Here is a 17710-nt window from a genome sequence, read left to right on the forward strand (position 1 = left end):
CCCATAATAAATGTTAAGAATAATAATGCCACCTCAGGAATTAAACGAGGAGTATCTCAACTTAAATAGGGAGTTATTGGAGGCTCCCTGTTGACCGGTTGAGGTGGAAATCGGAAAGCCACACGCGCGCCGGGGCGAGGGCGTGGCGTGCGTTGTGTCTGCCTGCCTCTATCCTTTTTGCAACGACCGATCCCACGATTGCCTCCGTAACGGCCAGGCGATTCAATTCCAATTATCGCGTCGGTCGATATCAGTCCTGCGATATAAGGAAACCGCTAATCCGATCAGATCTCTCTCGCTTGCTTTCCATCTCTGGTGTTCTTCCTCCTCCGCGCGCCTGTGCTGCCTCTGTTCTACCTCCCCGCTTCTGATCGTTTGCGCGCACGAGAGATCGGAACGAGCAGGGCCTCCGGAACCACACCTTCGCCTGAGATCTGCACCGGATAGGCGGGTGATCAGGTTTTTGGGGAGTGCTTCCGCCGCCGCCGTCGCCGTCCCTGGAGCCGCTGCCGCCGTCCCTGGAGATGGCGCGCCAGGAGCCGGAGCCGCTACAAACGTCAACGTCAACGAAGGCAGTTCTGCCTCACAATCCAGCGGAGGGACATTCTCGGGGTATATCTTTCTCCTACTGTTAACTCATTCTTTGATACCTCTGTTAGTCGTGTTAGTCGCAATTCTATTGCGTTTTTGGTATGTTCATGATGCTTATTATACCTTAAACATGCTCCTGGTTATATTTGATTTTATCACTAGATCACCCCACATTGTTCATGCCATGATTATTGTCTTAATATTTTGGATTAAAATATGCCGATATATGACTATATTTCCAACAATCCAAAAACCTGATAGGTCATTTTCGGTAGTTGGCTTTGCTGCTGCACTAAAATCATATGCATTTGATGGTTCTAACTATAAGAGGTGGAAAGCACGTACACTATTGTGGTTGACAGCGATGCAATGCTTCTATGTTTCACGGGGTAAACGAAGTGAACCACCTCTCTCTCCTGAGGAAGAGGTTAAGTTCGAGGCTTCGGATTGCCTGTTCCGTGGAGCATTGATCAGTGTACTGGCTGACAACATAGTGGACGTGTACATGCACATGCCTTCCGGGAAGGACATGTGGGATGCACTTGAGGCCAAGTTCGGAGTTTCCGACGCCGGCAGTGAGTTGTATGTCATGGAGCAGTTCTATGACTACAAGATGGTCGATGACCGTTCTGTAGTAGAACAAGCTCATGAGATTCAGATGCTGGCTAAGGAGCTTGAGAACAACAACTGTGAGTTGTCGGACAAGTTTGTGTCAGGTGGCATTATTGCCAAATTGCCACCTTCTTGGTCGGACTTTGCCACTTCTCTAAAGCACAAGAGACAAGAGTTCAGTGTTTCTGATCTTATTGGGTCTTTGGGTGTTGAAGAGAAGGCGAGGGCAAAGGACAACCGGGGCAAAAAGGTTGAGGGAGGTTCTAGTGCCAATATGGTACAGAAGAAGAACCCTCATGCATCCCACAACAACAAGAAAGTCAAGCCTGATGTCAAACCCAAGGCTACAACCAATTTTAAGAAAAAAGGCAAGGGAAAGGCAAAGGGAGACTGCTTTGTGTGTGGCAAGTCTGGGCATTGGGCCAAGGATTGTCCTAAACGCAAAGACAGAAAGTCTGCCAACATGGTCATTAGTGAGAGCGGAGGAACATCGGCGTACGGTAAAATATTACCTATAGTTCTCTCTGTTTTTCATTCACCTGATTGGTGGGTTGATACTGGTGCTAATATTCATGTATGTGCTGACATTTCTCTGTTTTCTTCTTATCAGGTCGGGAGAGGTTCCTCCTTGTTGATGGGAAACAGGTCGCTTGCGGCTGTTCATGGTGTTGGTACGGTCGATCTGAAGTTTACTTCGGGAAAGACCGTGCAGCTGAAGAACGTGTAGCTTGTCCCTTCAATCAAGAAGAATCTTGTTAGCGGCTCTCTATTGTGTAGAGAAGGTTTTAGACTTGTGTTTGAATCCAATAAATGTGTCGTATCTAAATATGGAACTTTTGTTAGAAAAGGTTATGACAGCGGAGGCTTGTTCCGCTTTTCTTTGGATAACATGTGTAATAATCATAATTTTGTGAACCATATTAGCGACAATGATGAGTCTAATGTGTGGCATTCGCAACTTTGTTATGTGAATTTCAGTTGTATGACGCGCTTATTTAACATGAGTTTAATTCCAAAATTCACTTTAGTCAAAGGTTCTAAGTGCCATACTTGTGTTCAATCGAAACAACCTCGCAAGCCTCACAAGGCATCTGAGGCGAGGAATTTGGCACCTCTAGAACTTGTTCATTCCGATTTGTACGAAATGAACAGCGTGTTGACTAAAGGGGGAAAGAAATATTTCATGACACTGATTGATGATTGCACTAGATTTTGTTATGTGTATCTATTGAAAACAAAGGATGAAGCATTGCATTACTTTAAGACCTATAAAGCTGAGGTAGAAACCAACTTGAAAGGAAAATCAAACGGTTGAGATCTGATAGAGGTGGGGAGTATTTTTCCAATGAATTTGCATCCTTTTGCAAAGAGTTTGGAATTATTCATGAGAGGACGCCTCCCTATTCACCCCAATCAAATGGGGTGGCTGAAAGAAAGAACCGTACTCTAACTGAGATGGTGAATGCCATGTTAGACACTGCGGGGCTTTCCAAGGAATGGTGGGGTGAGGCAGTTTTGACTGCATGTCATGTCCTGAATAAAATTCCAATGAAGCATAAGGAAGTGACACCATTCGAGGAGTGGGAAAGGAAGAAATTAAATCTCTCATACCTACGAACATGGGGCTGTTTGGCCAAGGTAAGTGTACCTATAGCCAAAAAGCGAAAACTTGGACCAAATACTGTTGATTGTGTGTTCCTTGGTTATGCTATTCATAGTGTGGGTTATAGATTTTTAATAGTAAACTCTGGAGTACCCGACATGCGTGTTGGTACAATTATTGAGTCCAGAGATGCTACATTCTTTGAGAATGAATTTCCCATGAAACATACACCTAGCACTTCTAGTCAAGAAATTGTCATACCCCATGAGCATTTTGCACCGATAGAACACAATGATCAAACGCCTGAGGGAAATCCTAAGGAGGACAACATTGTAGATACTCGTAAGAGTAAGAGACAAAGGTTTGCAAAATCCTTTGGAGATGACTACATTGTATACCTCGTGGATGACACCCCAAGAACCATAGAAGAGGCATATTCGTCTCCTGACGCTGACTACTGGAAGGAAGCAGTACGCAGTGAGATGGACTCGATTATGTCTAATGGTACTTGGGAAGTCGTTGAGTGTCCATATGGGTGCAAACCTGAAGGATGCAAATGGGTTTTCAAGAAAAAGCTTAGGCCTGATGGTACAATTGAAAAGTACAAGGCAAGGCTTGTGGCCAAGGGTCATACCCAAAAGGAAGGCGGGGATTTTTTCGACACATACTCACCAGTTGCTCGCTTGACCACGATTCGATTACTACTTGCTCTGGCAACCTCTCATGGTCTTCTCGTCCATAAGATGGACGTTAAAATAGCTTTCCTAAACGGAGAGCTGGAGGAGGAGATCTATATGGATCAACCAGACGGGTATGTACTAGAAGGTCAGGAGGGAATGGTGTGTAAACTGTTGAAATCCTTGTATGGCCTTAAGAAAGCACCTAAGCAATGGCATGAGAAGTTTGACACCACACTTACATCTGCTGGCTTTGGTGTGAGCGAAGCTGACAAATGTGTGTACTATCGCTATGGTGGGGGAGAGGCAGTGATCTTGTGCTTATATGTCGATGACATATTGATCTTTGGAAATAGCCTCAATGTGATTGAGGAGGTTAAGGACTTTCTGTCCAAGGGTTTTGAAATGAAGGATTTGGGAGAGGCTAATGTTATCCTTAACATTAAGCTACTAAGAGGAGCTGAGGGTGGGATTACACTTGTGCAATCCCACTATGTGGACATGGTTTTGAGTCGCTTTGGATATAGTGACTGCAAGCCAGCTCTTACTCCTTATGATCCCAGCGTGCTATTAAGGAAAAACCGAAGAATAGCAAGGGATCAACTGAGATACTCTCAAATCATTGGTACATTGATGTACTTGGCTAGTGCAACGAGGCCTGACATCTCATTTGCTGTAAGCAAGCTGAGCCGGTTTGTCTCAAATCCGGGAGATGATCATTGGCAGGCTCTGGAAAGAGTAATGCGCTATCTAAAGGGCACTATGAGCTATGAAATTCACTATACCGGGTACCAAAAGTACTAGAAGGGTATAGTGACTCAAACTGGATATCTGATGCTGATGAGATAAAAGCCACAAGTGGATATGTGTTCACACTTGGAGGTGGCGTTGTTTCCTGTAAGTTTTGCAAGCAGACCATCTTAACAAGGTCAACAATGGAAGCAGAACTTACAGCACTAGATACTGCTACAGTTGAGGCCGAGTGGCTTCGTGAACTCCTAATGGATTTGCTGGTGGTTCAAAAACCAGTGCCAGCTATCCTAATGAACTGTGATAATCAAACAGTGATTATTAAAGTGAACAGTTCAAAGGACAACATGAAGTCATCTAGGCATATCAAGAGAAGACTGAAATCTGTCAGAAAGCAGAAAAACTCCGGAGTGATATCATTGGACTATGTCCAAACGGCTAAAAATCTGGCAGGTTAGTTTATCAAGGGGCTACCACATAATGTGTTAGACAGTGCATCGAGGGAAATGGGCTTGATACCCACCTAAGGTTGCACAATAGTGGAAACCTGTCCATTGTGATCGGAGATCCCGTGAATTTGGATGGTGAAATAAACTATTGTGTGAATGAGAGAAGAGACCCTTGAAAATGGCTCATTTTCATGATGTACTTCTCTTCTTTTCTGCATGGTAGGATGGCTGATGCCTTAATGTGATCCGAGTGGCTTTTCTAAGCAGAGATGTTGACCTGCAGAACATCTCAAAAGGAACACACCTATATGAGTTTGACTGCTAGTCACAGTCTATGAGATTTGGGCGATCTCTAGATACTCATGAAAAGGCCTGTAGTTTGACTTATATGCTCCAAACAGAGGGGATGCGAACGGCAGCCCAGTACCAGTCAAGGGTTTGAGTGAAACCTAATCACACAAGACTGATAATTCAAGGCATAGTCCATTGTTCAGTTGTGGTTTGATGTAGCTCATTTCCTAGGTGGAAGTTCAACTTAACAGTCTCCACCAAAACACTGGTATATCAAACAGTCACAACCTTGAGAACATTTCTTGTGAGCCTTGAAACTTGGTGGGGATTGTTAGAATAATTGGGCTAGGCCCGATTTATTCTATTAAATCTCAAAGGCCCATAATAAATATTAAGGATAATAATACCACCACAGGAATTAAACGAGGAGTATCTCAACTTAAATAGGGAGTTATTGGAGGCTCCCTGTTGACCGGATGAGGTAGGAATCGGAAAGCCACACGCGCGCGTTAAGGTTGTCACGACCGGAAATAACCCAACGGGCGTTCCTTACGTGCGTGCATTATTCCTTGTTCCAGGAGGCAAGGTACACCAAAAGTTGATACAGTTCAGAGTTTAACAAGCGGAAGCGTAAATAGTTAATTTATTACATGGGCGGCGAAGGCCCAGCACACACAAAGACAAACGGGAAACAGTGGAAGACTAGGGCGACGACCACAGGCGCTTGACGGTAGGCACGAGCTAGACACCAAAGCCTTCATCTTCCAGGGGCTCCTCTTCTGGGTTTGGGAAAAAATTGAGCAAGACTGAGTACAACCACCGTACTCAACAAGACACACCCACAAGTGCAGGATAAATGTAAGGGAGTACAAGGGAGTTATAATATAAAGGATTAGGGTTTGCAGTAAACAGCATTAAAAGACACTTAGTTGCTCAAAGCTATTTTGCAAACACGATTCTAGAGCTATACAATATTATTAATCAAGGCCGTGAACCCACACGAACCTGCCTTAACCCAAGGCCTACGATGATTCAGACCGAACTGGCAACCCGACCCTGAGTCCCAGCTCGTCCCAAGCCAACCCAGGCCAACCATTCCACATTTTAGTTGTTAAGCATGTTTTAAGAATTAAAACACTAACTTGGGTACATTGCTCGGCTTTCCCATAACCGAAGGCGCGGCTATTCGAATAGATTATACTCTGATCAGAGGTGTACATCTTTACCCACAAGACACATCTTCCTCACGTGTAACTACGTGCCACATACCACCACGGTATACGGCCGGAAGATGTGACATAGTTTCCAACCCATCCTAGCCATAGACAAGAGTACCAACCCAATCCCACCTACGGCCGGAAACCCCGGGACAGGTAGGCAGGACTGAGCCCCTAGCAGCAGGACACCGGCCCTGTGCCATGACATCTCGACTACCGGGCCGCAGCTTGTGTAGCCTTCATTTGTCCTAGAGATGTCCATCGACCCCCGACTTCGTCCATCTCTATCCGTGTACTTTTGTTTATAACCAGACTGAGCCACAAACTAAGCCTTACCCACTAGACTTGTGGAAGTACGGTAGTGCTTTGCAACAGAGGCCCGAAGACCGGTCCTTATATGGCCGAGGTGCTACTATCAAAACCATACACCCCGAGCCCAGCCTAAAACCATTTGGAGGATTTTGAATAGAGGGGGAGGTGTGAATCCAATTCCACAATAATCCAACCATTCCATAGTGTCCAGGTGATAAGAATATCCCAAAGTCTAGAGTTGTAAAACCACCTAATGTTGCCTAATTAACCAGCGAAGCATCTACCTAAAATCATACTAGTGGTACCATGAGTAGAGTGTCCACTAGTTGGGGTTTTGTTTATTCTAGGGTGAACAAGGAAATAATAACAATAACAATAATAAGGTCATAATAAAGGTACATAGGCATGGCTAGATAAAATAGTGATAACGCGGGAATTTAAATAAAGCGATAATGCAATAATTTAAATCAAAATAATTTTATAAACTGGGATTCAATATGTTCAAGGATGATGTGACTTGCCTTACTCGCTTTCCCAAACATCGGCTTCAACCTCCACGAAGAGCGGATCTTCCGAAGCTGCAGCGTCTACACGACCAACGGAAAAGAAAAGGCTTTTACTCTAATAAACTCCATATAACAAGCAGAAACAAAGCACAAAAATGGGTTCTTGACTTCTTAAGGAAAAATTAGAGACTTGAACGGTCCAATTCCGAGTTCAAATGGCCAAGTTATGGTCATTTGAAGTTTATATGCTCTTTAAATGAATATTTGCGAATTTCTTCATTTAAATTTTAATTTTAAAAGGGTTTATTGCGTCAGCCGAGGGGAGGGGGCGCGCGGACCGGGTCCACGGGAGTGGGGCCCACGCAGCAGCCTCACGGTCCACGGTGGACTGGGCGCACTCGGGCTCGCACCGGCCAGCGCCGTGGGTCCCACGCGTCAGCCGCACCTAAGGGCGCGGGCGGCTGATGGCCGGGCCCCACGCGGCAGCCACTCGGTGCGCCCGAGGGCAGCCAAGCCGGCGCAGCCGGCGGGAGGCGGCGCCCGCGCCCCTATGGTCGCCGGCGGTGGCCATAGGCACGGCGGAGCGGTGGCCGAGAGAGGGGAAGGGAAGAGGGAAAAGAGGCGGCGGTCCACGGCTCACCCTAGGTCGACGGCGACGACGAAAAAGGCGGCCGGAGCGAAGGAAGGCGGCGGCGCGGCTCGGGTCGACGGGGTCGACGGAGTTCCGGCGGTCGGCGAGCGAAACGGAGGGGTGGACGAGGTCGGCGAGGATGCGGCGAAGCCGAAGGAGGCGGCGCCGAGGTGGGAGGTGGTCCGGGGCGATGACGGCGGCGGACCGGAGCTCGACGACGACGGCGGAGAGAGAGAGAGAGCGATGGCGCGAGCTTGATTCCGGCGAGGAGGAAGGGCGGCGAGAGGCGGAAACGGACGGAGGAGGTGCGGGGAGGGTTTAAATAGAGCCGGGACGAGAGAGGGCGGCCGGGGAAGGAAGGAAACCGGCGCGGGAGGTCGGCCGCCATCAATGGCGCCGGCGAGATTTGCGGGGGCAAATCTGCCCGTTTGAACGCGGGAGAGAGAGGGAAAAATGGGGGGAAAGGGAGAGGGGATCACGGGGAGTGATTTTCCCCTCTTTATTGCACGCGGGGACGGCGGGATTCGCGGCGGCGGTGGCGCTAGGGCGCGGGCGAGGCGGCGGGAGCGGCGGGAGGAAGGGGATGACGGGTGGGCCCCACCCATCAGCGAGGGTGGCGGGCGGGCCCGCCCGTCAGCGGCGCGCGCGCGGGGAGAGGCCGGATGGGCCGCGGGGAGAGGAGAGGGAGGGGGAGGGAGATGGGCCGAGCCGGCCCAAGAGGGAGAGGGAGGGAAAGGGGACTTTTTAGAGTTTTTCTTTTTATAAAATCATTTTAACTTTGTTTATTTCTTAATAATTATTATTTGTGCTCTGAAAATTCCACTAAAATTTATTTACGCATTTTAGGCTTTTAGGAAATATACAAAAATCCTTCAAGCCTTATTTGACTTTTAACTTTGCACATTTTAATTGTTGGAGGCTTTCACACGGATTTTAATTATTCTAGGTATAATTTAGAGGATGTATTTTAGAGTCGTTTTGAGACGCGACAAAGGTGGGCATGGGCGAGGGCGTGGTGTGCGTGCGTGCGTTGCGTCTGCCTGCCTCTATCCTTTTTGCAACGGACCGATCCCATGATCCCACGATTGCCTCCGTAACGGCCAGGCGATTCAATTCCAATTATCGCGTCGTTACTATGGCAACTGGCGGATATCACTCCTACGATATAAGGAAACCGCTAATCTGATCAGATCTCTCTCGCTTGCTTTCTATCTCTGGTGTTCTTCCTCCTCCGCGCGCCTGCTATGATATAAGGAAACCGCTAATCCGATCAGATCTCTCTCGCTTGCATTCCATCTCTGGTGTTCTTCCTCCTCCGCGCGCCTGTGCTGCCTCTGTTCTGCCTCCCTGCTTCTGATCGCTTGTGTGCATGAGAGATCGGAACGAGCAGGGCCTCCGGAACCACACCTTCGCCTGAGATCTGCACCGGGTAGGTGGGTGATCAGGTTTTTGGAGAGTGCTTCCGCACGACTGCTCTCGACTTCTGCTCTATTCGTCGTCGTCTCGTCATCCACCATGTTTGCAACTGGAGCCGCCGCCGCCGCCGCCGCCGCTGCCGCCGTCCCTGGAGATGGCGCGCCGGGAGTCGGAGCCACTGCAAATGTCAACGTCAACGGAGGCAGTTCTGCCTCATAATCCAGCGGAGGGACATTCTCGGGGTATATCTTTCTCCTACTGTTAACTCATTCTCTGATACATCTGTTAGTCGTGTTAGTCGCAATTCTGTTACGTTCTTGGTATGTTCATGATGCTTATTATACATTAAGCATGCTCCTGGTTATATTTGATTTTATCACTAGATCACCCCCACATTGTTCATGCCATAATTATTGTCTTAATATTTTAGATTAAAATATGTCGATATAAGACTATATTTACAACAATACATCAATCTGTTATATACTAAAGTCCATTAAAAATCGTACAAATGTTCCTGTGACATCTTATGGTACTACTACAAACGATCTAAACCATCATGTGACGTTCTAATCTCTATCTCTACTATTATAAAAATTCAAGGTGTTTTTTTCAAGGATTTTTAGTACGTCACTAGGAGATCATGTCGGACACAGTTATCGTAAACTTCAGACGTTCCCATTTCTTTCCGTTTTTTCGTCTGTTGGAATCGCTCGCGTCGGATGTGAGAATCATGGAGCGAAGGAGACAACCCGGCTGCTCACGAAGATACAATAAAGTGGCGAGCCCACAGGCCCCAGCCCACCACCGCACGGCCCCTCTAGGTGATGAGCGTGTACAGGTAGGCATTGAGGCTTACAGCCGGCCAGCGATATTCAACGGAGAGGTGAATCAATCTACTCATTTATCCTTCTTCGATCCATTGTGCCTTGGGTTGTGTTTGTATGCTCGGTGTAGATACCATACTTCTGCAGACCTGGCTACCAGTTCCAGCCCATCTTAAATTCAGGAAGTTGTTGCGGTGCATATCTATATATCTATATACCTAATAAAAATACGCAATGACTCCGGTGAAAATTTTCGTCCGTCCTCACCTAAATTTTTTTTCGTTCGTAACATCTGAGTTCAAGAAACAAAATCATCTAGAGTCTGCGTCAAATAACACAAAAAAATTAAATCAATTCGTGTTACATCCCAAATACATGAATTGAAAAATGGCAAACGAAGGAAAAAAACAATCGAACAAAAATCTAGCCACCGGACCTCACCGGAAACACGAGTGGTACGAGTTTGCCACCGTGGAGCTCGAAGCCACCGTCGTCGCCTTCGAGCTACTGCCACTGCCTCCCAAGGCCAGATCCGGTGAGGAGGAGGCACGGAGTGGCCGCCGGTGGTGGCTTGGTTGAGTTGTCACTGCCGCCCGCCACCGTCTCCCAAGGTTAGATCCGGTGAGCCTCAAGCCTGATTTGGCGAGGAGCGGGTAGCGTTGGCACCCTGACGAGGAGGAAAGGGGCTAATTGTGGGGAGAGGGAGAGCGCCGGTGAGGGGAGGGCGAGGGGGAGCAGTGCCGCCCGTGAGGAAAGGGGAGGGAGGGGGAGAGGCGCCGCCAGTGGAGAGAGACGGCCCACGGCATAGAGAGAGCGGTGACGCCATTGGGATTAGGGTTTTGGCGATTCCTGGGCGACCGGGAGACGCCGGCGATATCCCACATTGTGGGATGGCTTAGGATGGAGTTCTTCTCCGATCCGGTTACGTCGTTTGCAGGGTTTTCGCCTGCCTTGTTTAACATCATGGAGGGGTTTTTGTCTCGGGATCTTACGTCCTTGGGACAGGTGATTGGTTCTCGACTCGGAGGCCAGTTCAAGAAAATTAGTTTTTGCTACGATAACTTAAGGTTGGTAAGTTTTTTTCACATCTATGATCCATACATATCCCCTATCAGACTCCGTTTCAGGGATGTTAGGATCCGGAAGGGGAAGAAGTGCCATGTTCAATCTAATCTGTTGGAGTCTGTCTCGGTCAAGGACTCTGTCGTTCAGTGCTATAAATTGGAGAGCCTAGGGCAAGGATCTGCACCCTGTACAAGTTCCCTGAAGACAATCTTGCAAAGCCGCAATTCCAATCTGCGTCTCTCCTGCTTGTTTGGTGTTCTCATGGCGTAGTCTGCCGGTGGGGGTGATAAAGGGATCATCACTGCGATGGTTGCCCACCCGAAGCCGGCCGGGGGAGGTGAGATCGTCATGGCGAATCAAAGGGAGGAGGTTCTGAATAAAGGTACTTTAGCAATCGGGGTAGCAACACCAGATGAAAACCAAACCACGATGGAAGGTGCGGGTACTGCTGTTGAGGTGGACAGTACGACTCATCAGGGGCCAGCAGCTTTCATTGAGGGGGAGGTTGTGGAGGAGGATGAGGACGCAATCGAAGTGGTTATAGAGGAAGAGGAAGTGCAGAAGGCTGGCCAATGGACTATATTAGCAAGATTCTATTCCTTGAAGTCTCCAAATCTTGCCGCTCTCTTTGAAGACATGCGTCGTGCTTGGCGGCTGCGATCAGACATGACTTACAAATCGCTGAGGGATAACTTGTTTATCATATCTTTTGGTGCTGAGGGGGATTATAGGTTTGTTATCCAAGGTGGTCCATGGATTCATAGGGGGGATGCCCTGTTGGTGGCAGAGTTTGATGGCATCACCTGTCCGTCAAAGGTTACTTTGGATGTGATTCCAGTATGGGTGCGGATTTATGATCTTCCACTGGTGCTAATGACAAAGGCAAGGGGTGAGATATATGGTAGCAAACTGGGCAGAGTACGGGAGGTGGATGTTGGGGACGATGGCCGCAATAAACATGACTTCTTCCGTATTCGTGCTGATCTCTCAGTCAAGCGACCACTAAAGGATAAGTTAACCATCAAAATCTCTGCACAAGGTAGAGTGGAAACAAGAAGTTTTGCACTTCGATATGAAAGAGTGCCACACTTCTGTTTCATATGTGGCTTCATGGGGCATGCTGATAAGGACTGCGATAAGAGAGGTGCAAATGTGGAGAATCCCTTTCGCTTTTCAGCTGATTTGAGATGCTCACCCTTAAAACCGTTTGAGCGAAAAGTTAACAAGGTCAGAGCAATGCAGAACACTGGAGCAGCTCGCAATCTGTTCTTCCGTGGAGCTGGAAGTGCTGGCTCATCGTCCTCAAAGCAGAGAGATGTGGAACAGTGGGATGAAGCCATTCCACCCAGAGTGGATGCTCATGATAATTTTGATGACAAGGAGAAGGAGGGGGATAGTTCAGTAGATGAGCAATTGGCTCTGCAAGCCAATCTGATGAATATGGCAGGGACAGAAGGGATAGACAAAGAGCATGATGATAGTCAAGGTCCGAAGTTAAAGAGTGGGTCTAATGTTGTGGCCCTGGCTGGATCAACAGGGGAGGCCATACCCTCAAAAGAGATGATTCATGCTATTGCAAATCTTCAGCAACAAGCCTCCTTTGGGGATGGGTCGTCAGATGACTGGAGTGGCGGGAATAGGAAGAGAACGCAAGACACGACAGAAATTAACAAGCCGGGGCGGGTCCAGCAAGCGCTGGTAATATACCAGAGTGCAACGGTGAAGGATGCGGCGGATAGTAGAGAAGCCGGCAAGGACACAAGAGCGCTGAAGCGTTCCAGGAAGACGGAAGGAGGTTCGGAGGTGTCTAATTCGGAGGCAACCAGCCATGGGGCCGCTGGTAAACTGACAGGACCTATGATAGGGTCTCGTCAGGAGCAATGAATTGCTTGGCATGGAATTGTCGTGGTATTGGGAATGCCACGACAGTTCGTGATCTCATTGCCTTGGTGAAAGAGGCAAATTCCCAGGTGGTTTTCCTCAGTGAAACGAGACAGAAGATTGAAAGAATCCGCAGACTTCGTTCTAGATTAGGTTTAAAAGGTTTTGTTGGATGTAATAGTGATGGTTTGAGTGGTGGTCTTGCTCTCTTTTGGCATGAGTCTATCTTTATGGATGTTAAGAGTGTGAATGAAAGATATGTTGATGCGTATATGCGTTTGTCTCCGGAAGATCCTCTATGTCATGTAACCTTTGTGTACGGAGAACCGAGAGTGGAGAATAGACATCGTTTATGGTCTCGGCTCCTGGATCTCAAACAGTCCTCCCCCCTCCCTTGGATGATTATTGGAGATTTCAATGAGACTCTTTGGCAATTTGAACATTTTTCTGTTTCTAAAAGAGGTGAGGCTCAGATGAGAGCTTTCCGAGATGTGTTACAAATATGTGAGCTGGTTGACTTGGGCTTCTCAGGGGTCCCCTATACTTATGATAACCGAAGAGAAGGTAGATCAAATGTTAAGGTGCGTCTAGATAGAGCACTAGCTGATAATAGTTGGAGAGACATCTATAGTAATTCCCAGGTTGTGCATCTAACCTCGTCCTGTTCTGATCACTGTCCAATTCTCCTGAAGTTTGCTGCGGACAGTAGACAGTCTAACCGAAAGAAGTGTTTCCACTATGAGATTTGCTGGGAGCGTGAGCCGGCCTCCACTGAGGTGATTTCTTTGGCCTGGGCTGAAGTAGGAGAAAAAAGAACCTTAGGGGACATTAATTTTACCCTCGGAAAGGTAATGGGAGCACTTCAGGGGTGGAGCAAGGTAAAATTTAAGAACGTTAGCCGTGCTATAGAAAAGGCCAGGAAGGATTTGGCAACCCTTGTTAGCCACAATGCTGACTATAGTGAGATCAGGCGATCCTCTGATGTCTTGAATGAATTACTTTATAGAGAAGAGATGCTTTGGCTGCAAAGATCTAGAATAAGTTGGTTGAAAGAAGGTGATAGAAATACCAGATTATATCTAAATTGCGTGGGCCTGATGGTACCGTAGTGAAGTCGACTCATGAAATGGAGAAAATAGAGACAGATTACTTCAAGGATATGTTTACAGCTGACCCCTGTATTGATCAGTCAAGAGTATCCCGTTTGTTCCAGGAAAAGGTTTCCCCGGAGATGAATGTGGATCTTTGCAAAGATTTCACTGAGCAGGAAATTGCAGATGCTTTATTTCAAATTGGACCGATCAAAGCCCCTGGGCTAGATGGTTTCCCAGCTCGTTTCTTTCAAAGAAACTGGGATGCCATTAAGAAGGATGTGGTTTCAGCCGTTAAATCTTTCTTCGAAACATCAATCATGCCAGAGGGTGTGAATGATACTGCAATTGTGCTTATTCCAAAAGTGGATCAGCCTATGGAACTAAAAGATTTTAGGCCCATAAGTCTGTGCAATGTGATCTACAAGATTGTTTCTAAATGCCTGGTTAATAGACTTAGGCCAATCTTGGACGAATTGGTCTCACAAAATCAGAGTGCCTTTGTGCCCGGTAGGATGATTACAGACAATGCTTTGCTAGCTTTTGAATGTTTTCACTTCATCCAGAGAAATAAAAATGCGAATAAGGCAGCGTGCGCCTATAAACTTGATCTTTCAAAAGCCTATGATAGGGTGGACTGGGTGTTTTTGGAGCAGACAATGTGTAAGTTGGGTTTCGCTCCCCGGTGGATTAAATGGATCATGACATGTTTGTCCTCGGTGAGATATTCAATCAAATTTAATGGAACCCTTCTGGATACTTTTGCTCCCTCGCGGGGTCTTAGGCAGGGAGACCCCCTTTCGCCTTTCCTCTTCTTATTTGTGGCTGATGGATTCTCGAGACTAATGGAAGAAAGAGTAGCTGCTGGGGATATTACGCCGGTCAAGATATGTCGAGGTGCTCTAGGCATCTCTCATCTACTTTTTGTGGATGATACTCTGCTGTTTTTTAAGGCTGACTGTGAGCAGGCAAGACTGATCAAAGGGGTGCTTAATGAGTATGCTTTAGGCACAGGACAGCTAGTGAATCCGAACAAATGTTCCATTCTGTTTGATGATACTTCCCATGCTGAAACACAGGACGCAATAAAGAATTTACTGCAGATTGTGTGTCACAACTTTGAAGACAAATATCTGGGGTTCCCCACCCCGGAAGGAAGACTGAACAAAGGTAAGTTTCAGAGTTTACAGGAGAAAATGTGGAAAAGAATCATCTTATGGGGAGAAAACTATCTGTCCAGTGGAGGCAAAGAAATCATGTTGAAAGTTGTGATCCAAGCTATTCCGGTTTATGTGATGAGTATCTTTAGACTACCAGAGTCGGTATGCGAGGATCTGAACAAACTTGCTCGCAATTTCTGGTGGGGAGCAGATAAAGGAAAAAGGAAAACTCATTGGCGGGCCTGGAGCTGTCTGACAAAACCGAAACACAATGGTGGCTTGGCTTTTAGGGACTTTCGTCTCTTTAACCAAGCGTTGTTAGCAAGACAGGCCTGGCGTCTGCTTGATAAACCAGATAGTTTGTGTGCCCGAGTTATGAAGGCTAAATACTATCCAAATGGATCCTTAGTGGACACGGCTTTTGGGGGGAATGCTTCCCCGGGATGGAGAGCTATTGAGCATGGCTTAGCCCTTTTAAAGAAGGGCATCGTCTGGAGGATTGGGAATGGCCGGTCTGTTCGCATCTGGAGAGATCCTTGGATCCCCAGGGACCATTCTTGTAGACCAATAACTACTAAAAGAAATTGCAGGGTGAAATGGGTTTCTGATCTGTTGGGACAGGATGGATCTTGGGACGTTCAGAAGGTTTCCCGGGTTTTTTTGCCGATTGATGCTGATGAAATTCTCAAAATTAGGACATCGGTGCGGCTGGAGGAAGATTTCCTATCCTGGCATCCGGATAGGTTGGGACAATTTTCGGTGAGAAGTGCTTATAAACTGGCAATATCCCTTGATTATGCAGATGAAAGTTCCAGTTCCTCTGGACAGAATCCACAGAAGATATGGGATCTGATTTGGAAGTGCAATGTGCCCCAGAAGGTGAAGGTCTTTTGTTGGCGTGCTGCAAACAACTGCCTTGCTAATCAGGAAAATAAGAAGAAACGTAACCTGGAGCGTTCTGAGATCTGCTGCATTTGTGGGAATGAAACGGAGGATGTCAGTCACGCTCTAAGTCGATGTCCCCACGCAGTCCACCTCTGGGAGGCCATGAAAGCTGCAGGGAGCCTATCCCTGAATGTTGCCGGAAATGCTACAGGAGGCTCCTGGTTTTTCGACCAAATTGAGAATACACCAGCTGAGGAAAGAATGATGTTGTGCATGATGCTGTGGCGGATCTGGTTTGTTCGCAACGAGTTATACCATGGTAAAGTACCGCCCCCTATTGCAGTCTCGAAAAGGTTCTTGGAAAGTTATTGCAGTTCTCTGCTCGAAATAAAACAGCATCCTCACGCTGATGTCGTCAGAGGGAAGCATGTGGTTCAGCAACCCACGCGGATGAGATCGGAAGCAAATCATCTGCGTCGTGTGGTGCCTGCCCGCTGGGAGAAACCACAGATGGGGTGGATGAAACTAAATGTTGATGGGTCATATGATTCGAACTCAAGTAAGGGAGGCATAGGTGTGGTGCTCAGAGACAGTGTAGGTACTGTCATCTTCTCTGCTTGTGGTTTTCTGGAAAGATGCAGTAGCCCTCTCGAGTCTGAACTCCTGGCCTGCAAAGAAGGCATCAACCTAGCCCTGCAATGGACCCTGCTTCCGATCATTTTAGAATCGGACTGCCTGATCGCTGTCAACATGATCCAGTCGGTAAAGAAGGAAATGTCCCAACTTGCTTACTTGGTTAGGGATATTCGTGAATTGATGATGGGTGGCAGAGACATCAGGGTCAGCAAGATCTAGCGTAGTCAGAATAATGTTAGCCATTTCCTGGCAAATAGAGGCCGAACAATTTCTTGTTCAGTTTTTTGGCCTGATGAAAGCTGTAATCTTATATCCCAAACTGTTCATGATGAGGCTTTAGCCGAGTAAGTTATTTCAGTTTTCCCCCGCAAAAAAAAAAACACAAAAAAATTAAATCAATTCGTGTTACATCCCAAATACATGAATTGAAAAATGGCAAACGAAGGAAAAAAACAATCGAACAAAAATCTAGCCACCGGACCTCACCGGAAACACGAGTGGTACGAGTTTGCCACCGTGGAGCTCGAAGCCACCGTCGTCGCCTTCGAGCTACTGCCACTGCCTCCCAAGGCCAGATCTGGTGAGGAGGAGGCACGGAGTGGCCGCCGGTGGTGGCTTGGTTGAGTTGTCACTGCCGCCCGCCACCGTCTCCCAAGGTTAGATCCGGTGAGCCTCAAGCCTGATTTGGCGAGGAGCGGGTAGCGTTGGCACCCCGACGAGGAGGAAAGGGGCTAATTGTGGGGAGAGGGAGAGCGCCGGTGAGGGGATGGCGAGGGGGAGCAGTGCCGCCCGTGAGGAAAGGGGAGGGAGGGGGAGAGGCGCCGCCAGTGGAGAGAGATGGCCCACGGCATAAAGAGAGCGGTGACGCCAATAGGAGGGGACAGGGAAGGGAAGCACCAAAGGGGGAGATGCGGCCCGTCATGAGGGTAGGGGAGGGGAAAAAGTGAATCTAGGTTATGGTTTTTTGCGCATCGGCGGTTTTGATGGATTCGGGACCGATTCAAGCCGTCCATCAAAATGAACGACTCGATTGATCCCGTGTCAGGCCGATCTCCATCCCCGGGCCGTAGTGGGCTGTGCGCGTGAATGCCCTAGCAAGCCGATGGGGTC

General features: G+C 47.7%; 1 pseudogene; it reads left to right on the top strand.

The window, feature by feature from the left end:
- Positions 1–1249: 1249 nt before the first annotated feature.
- LOC136354525 (uncharacterized) lies at positions 1250–16819 on the top strand (annotated as a pseudogene).
- The last annotated feature ends 891 nt before the right edge of the window (positions 16820–17710 follow it).

This window comes from Oryza sativa, chromosome 12, assembly GCF_034140825.1.
Source record: "Oryza sativa Japonica Group chromosome 12, ASM3414082v1".
NCBI lineage: Eukaryota > Viridiplantae > Streptophyta > Magnoliopsida > Poales > Poaceae > Oryza > Oryza sativa.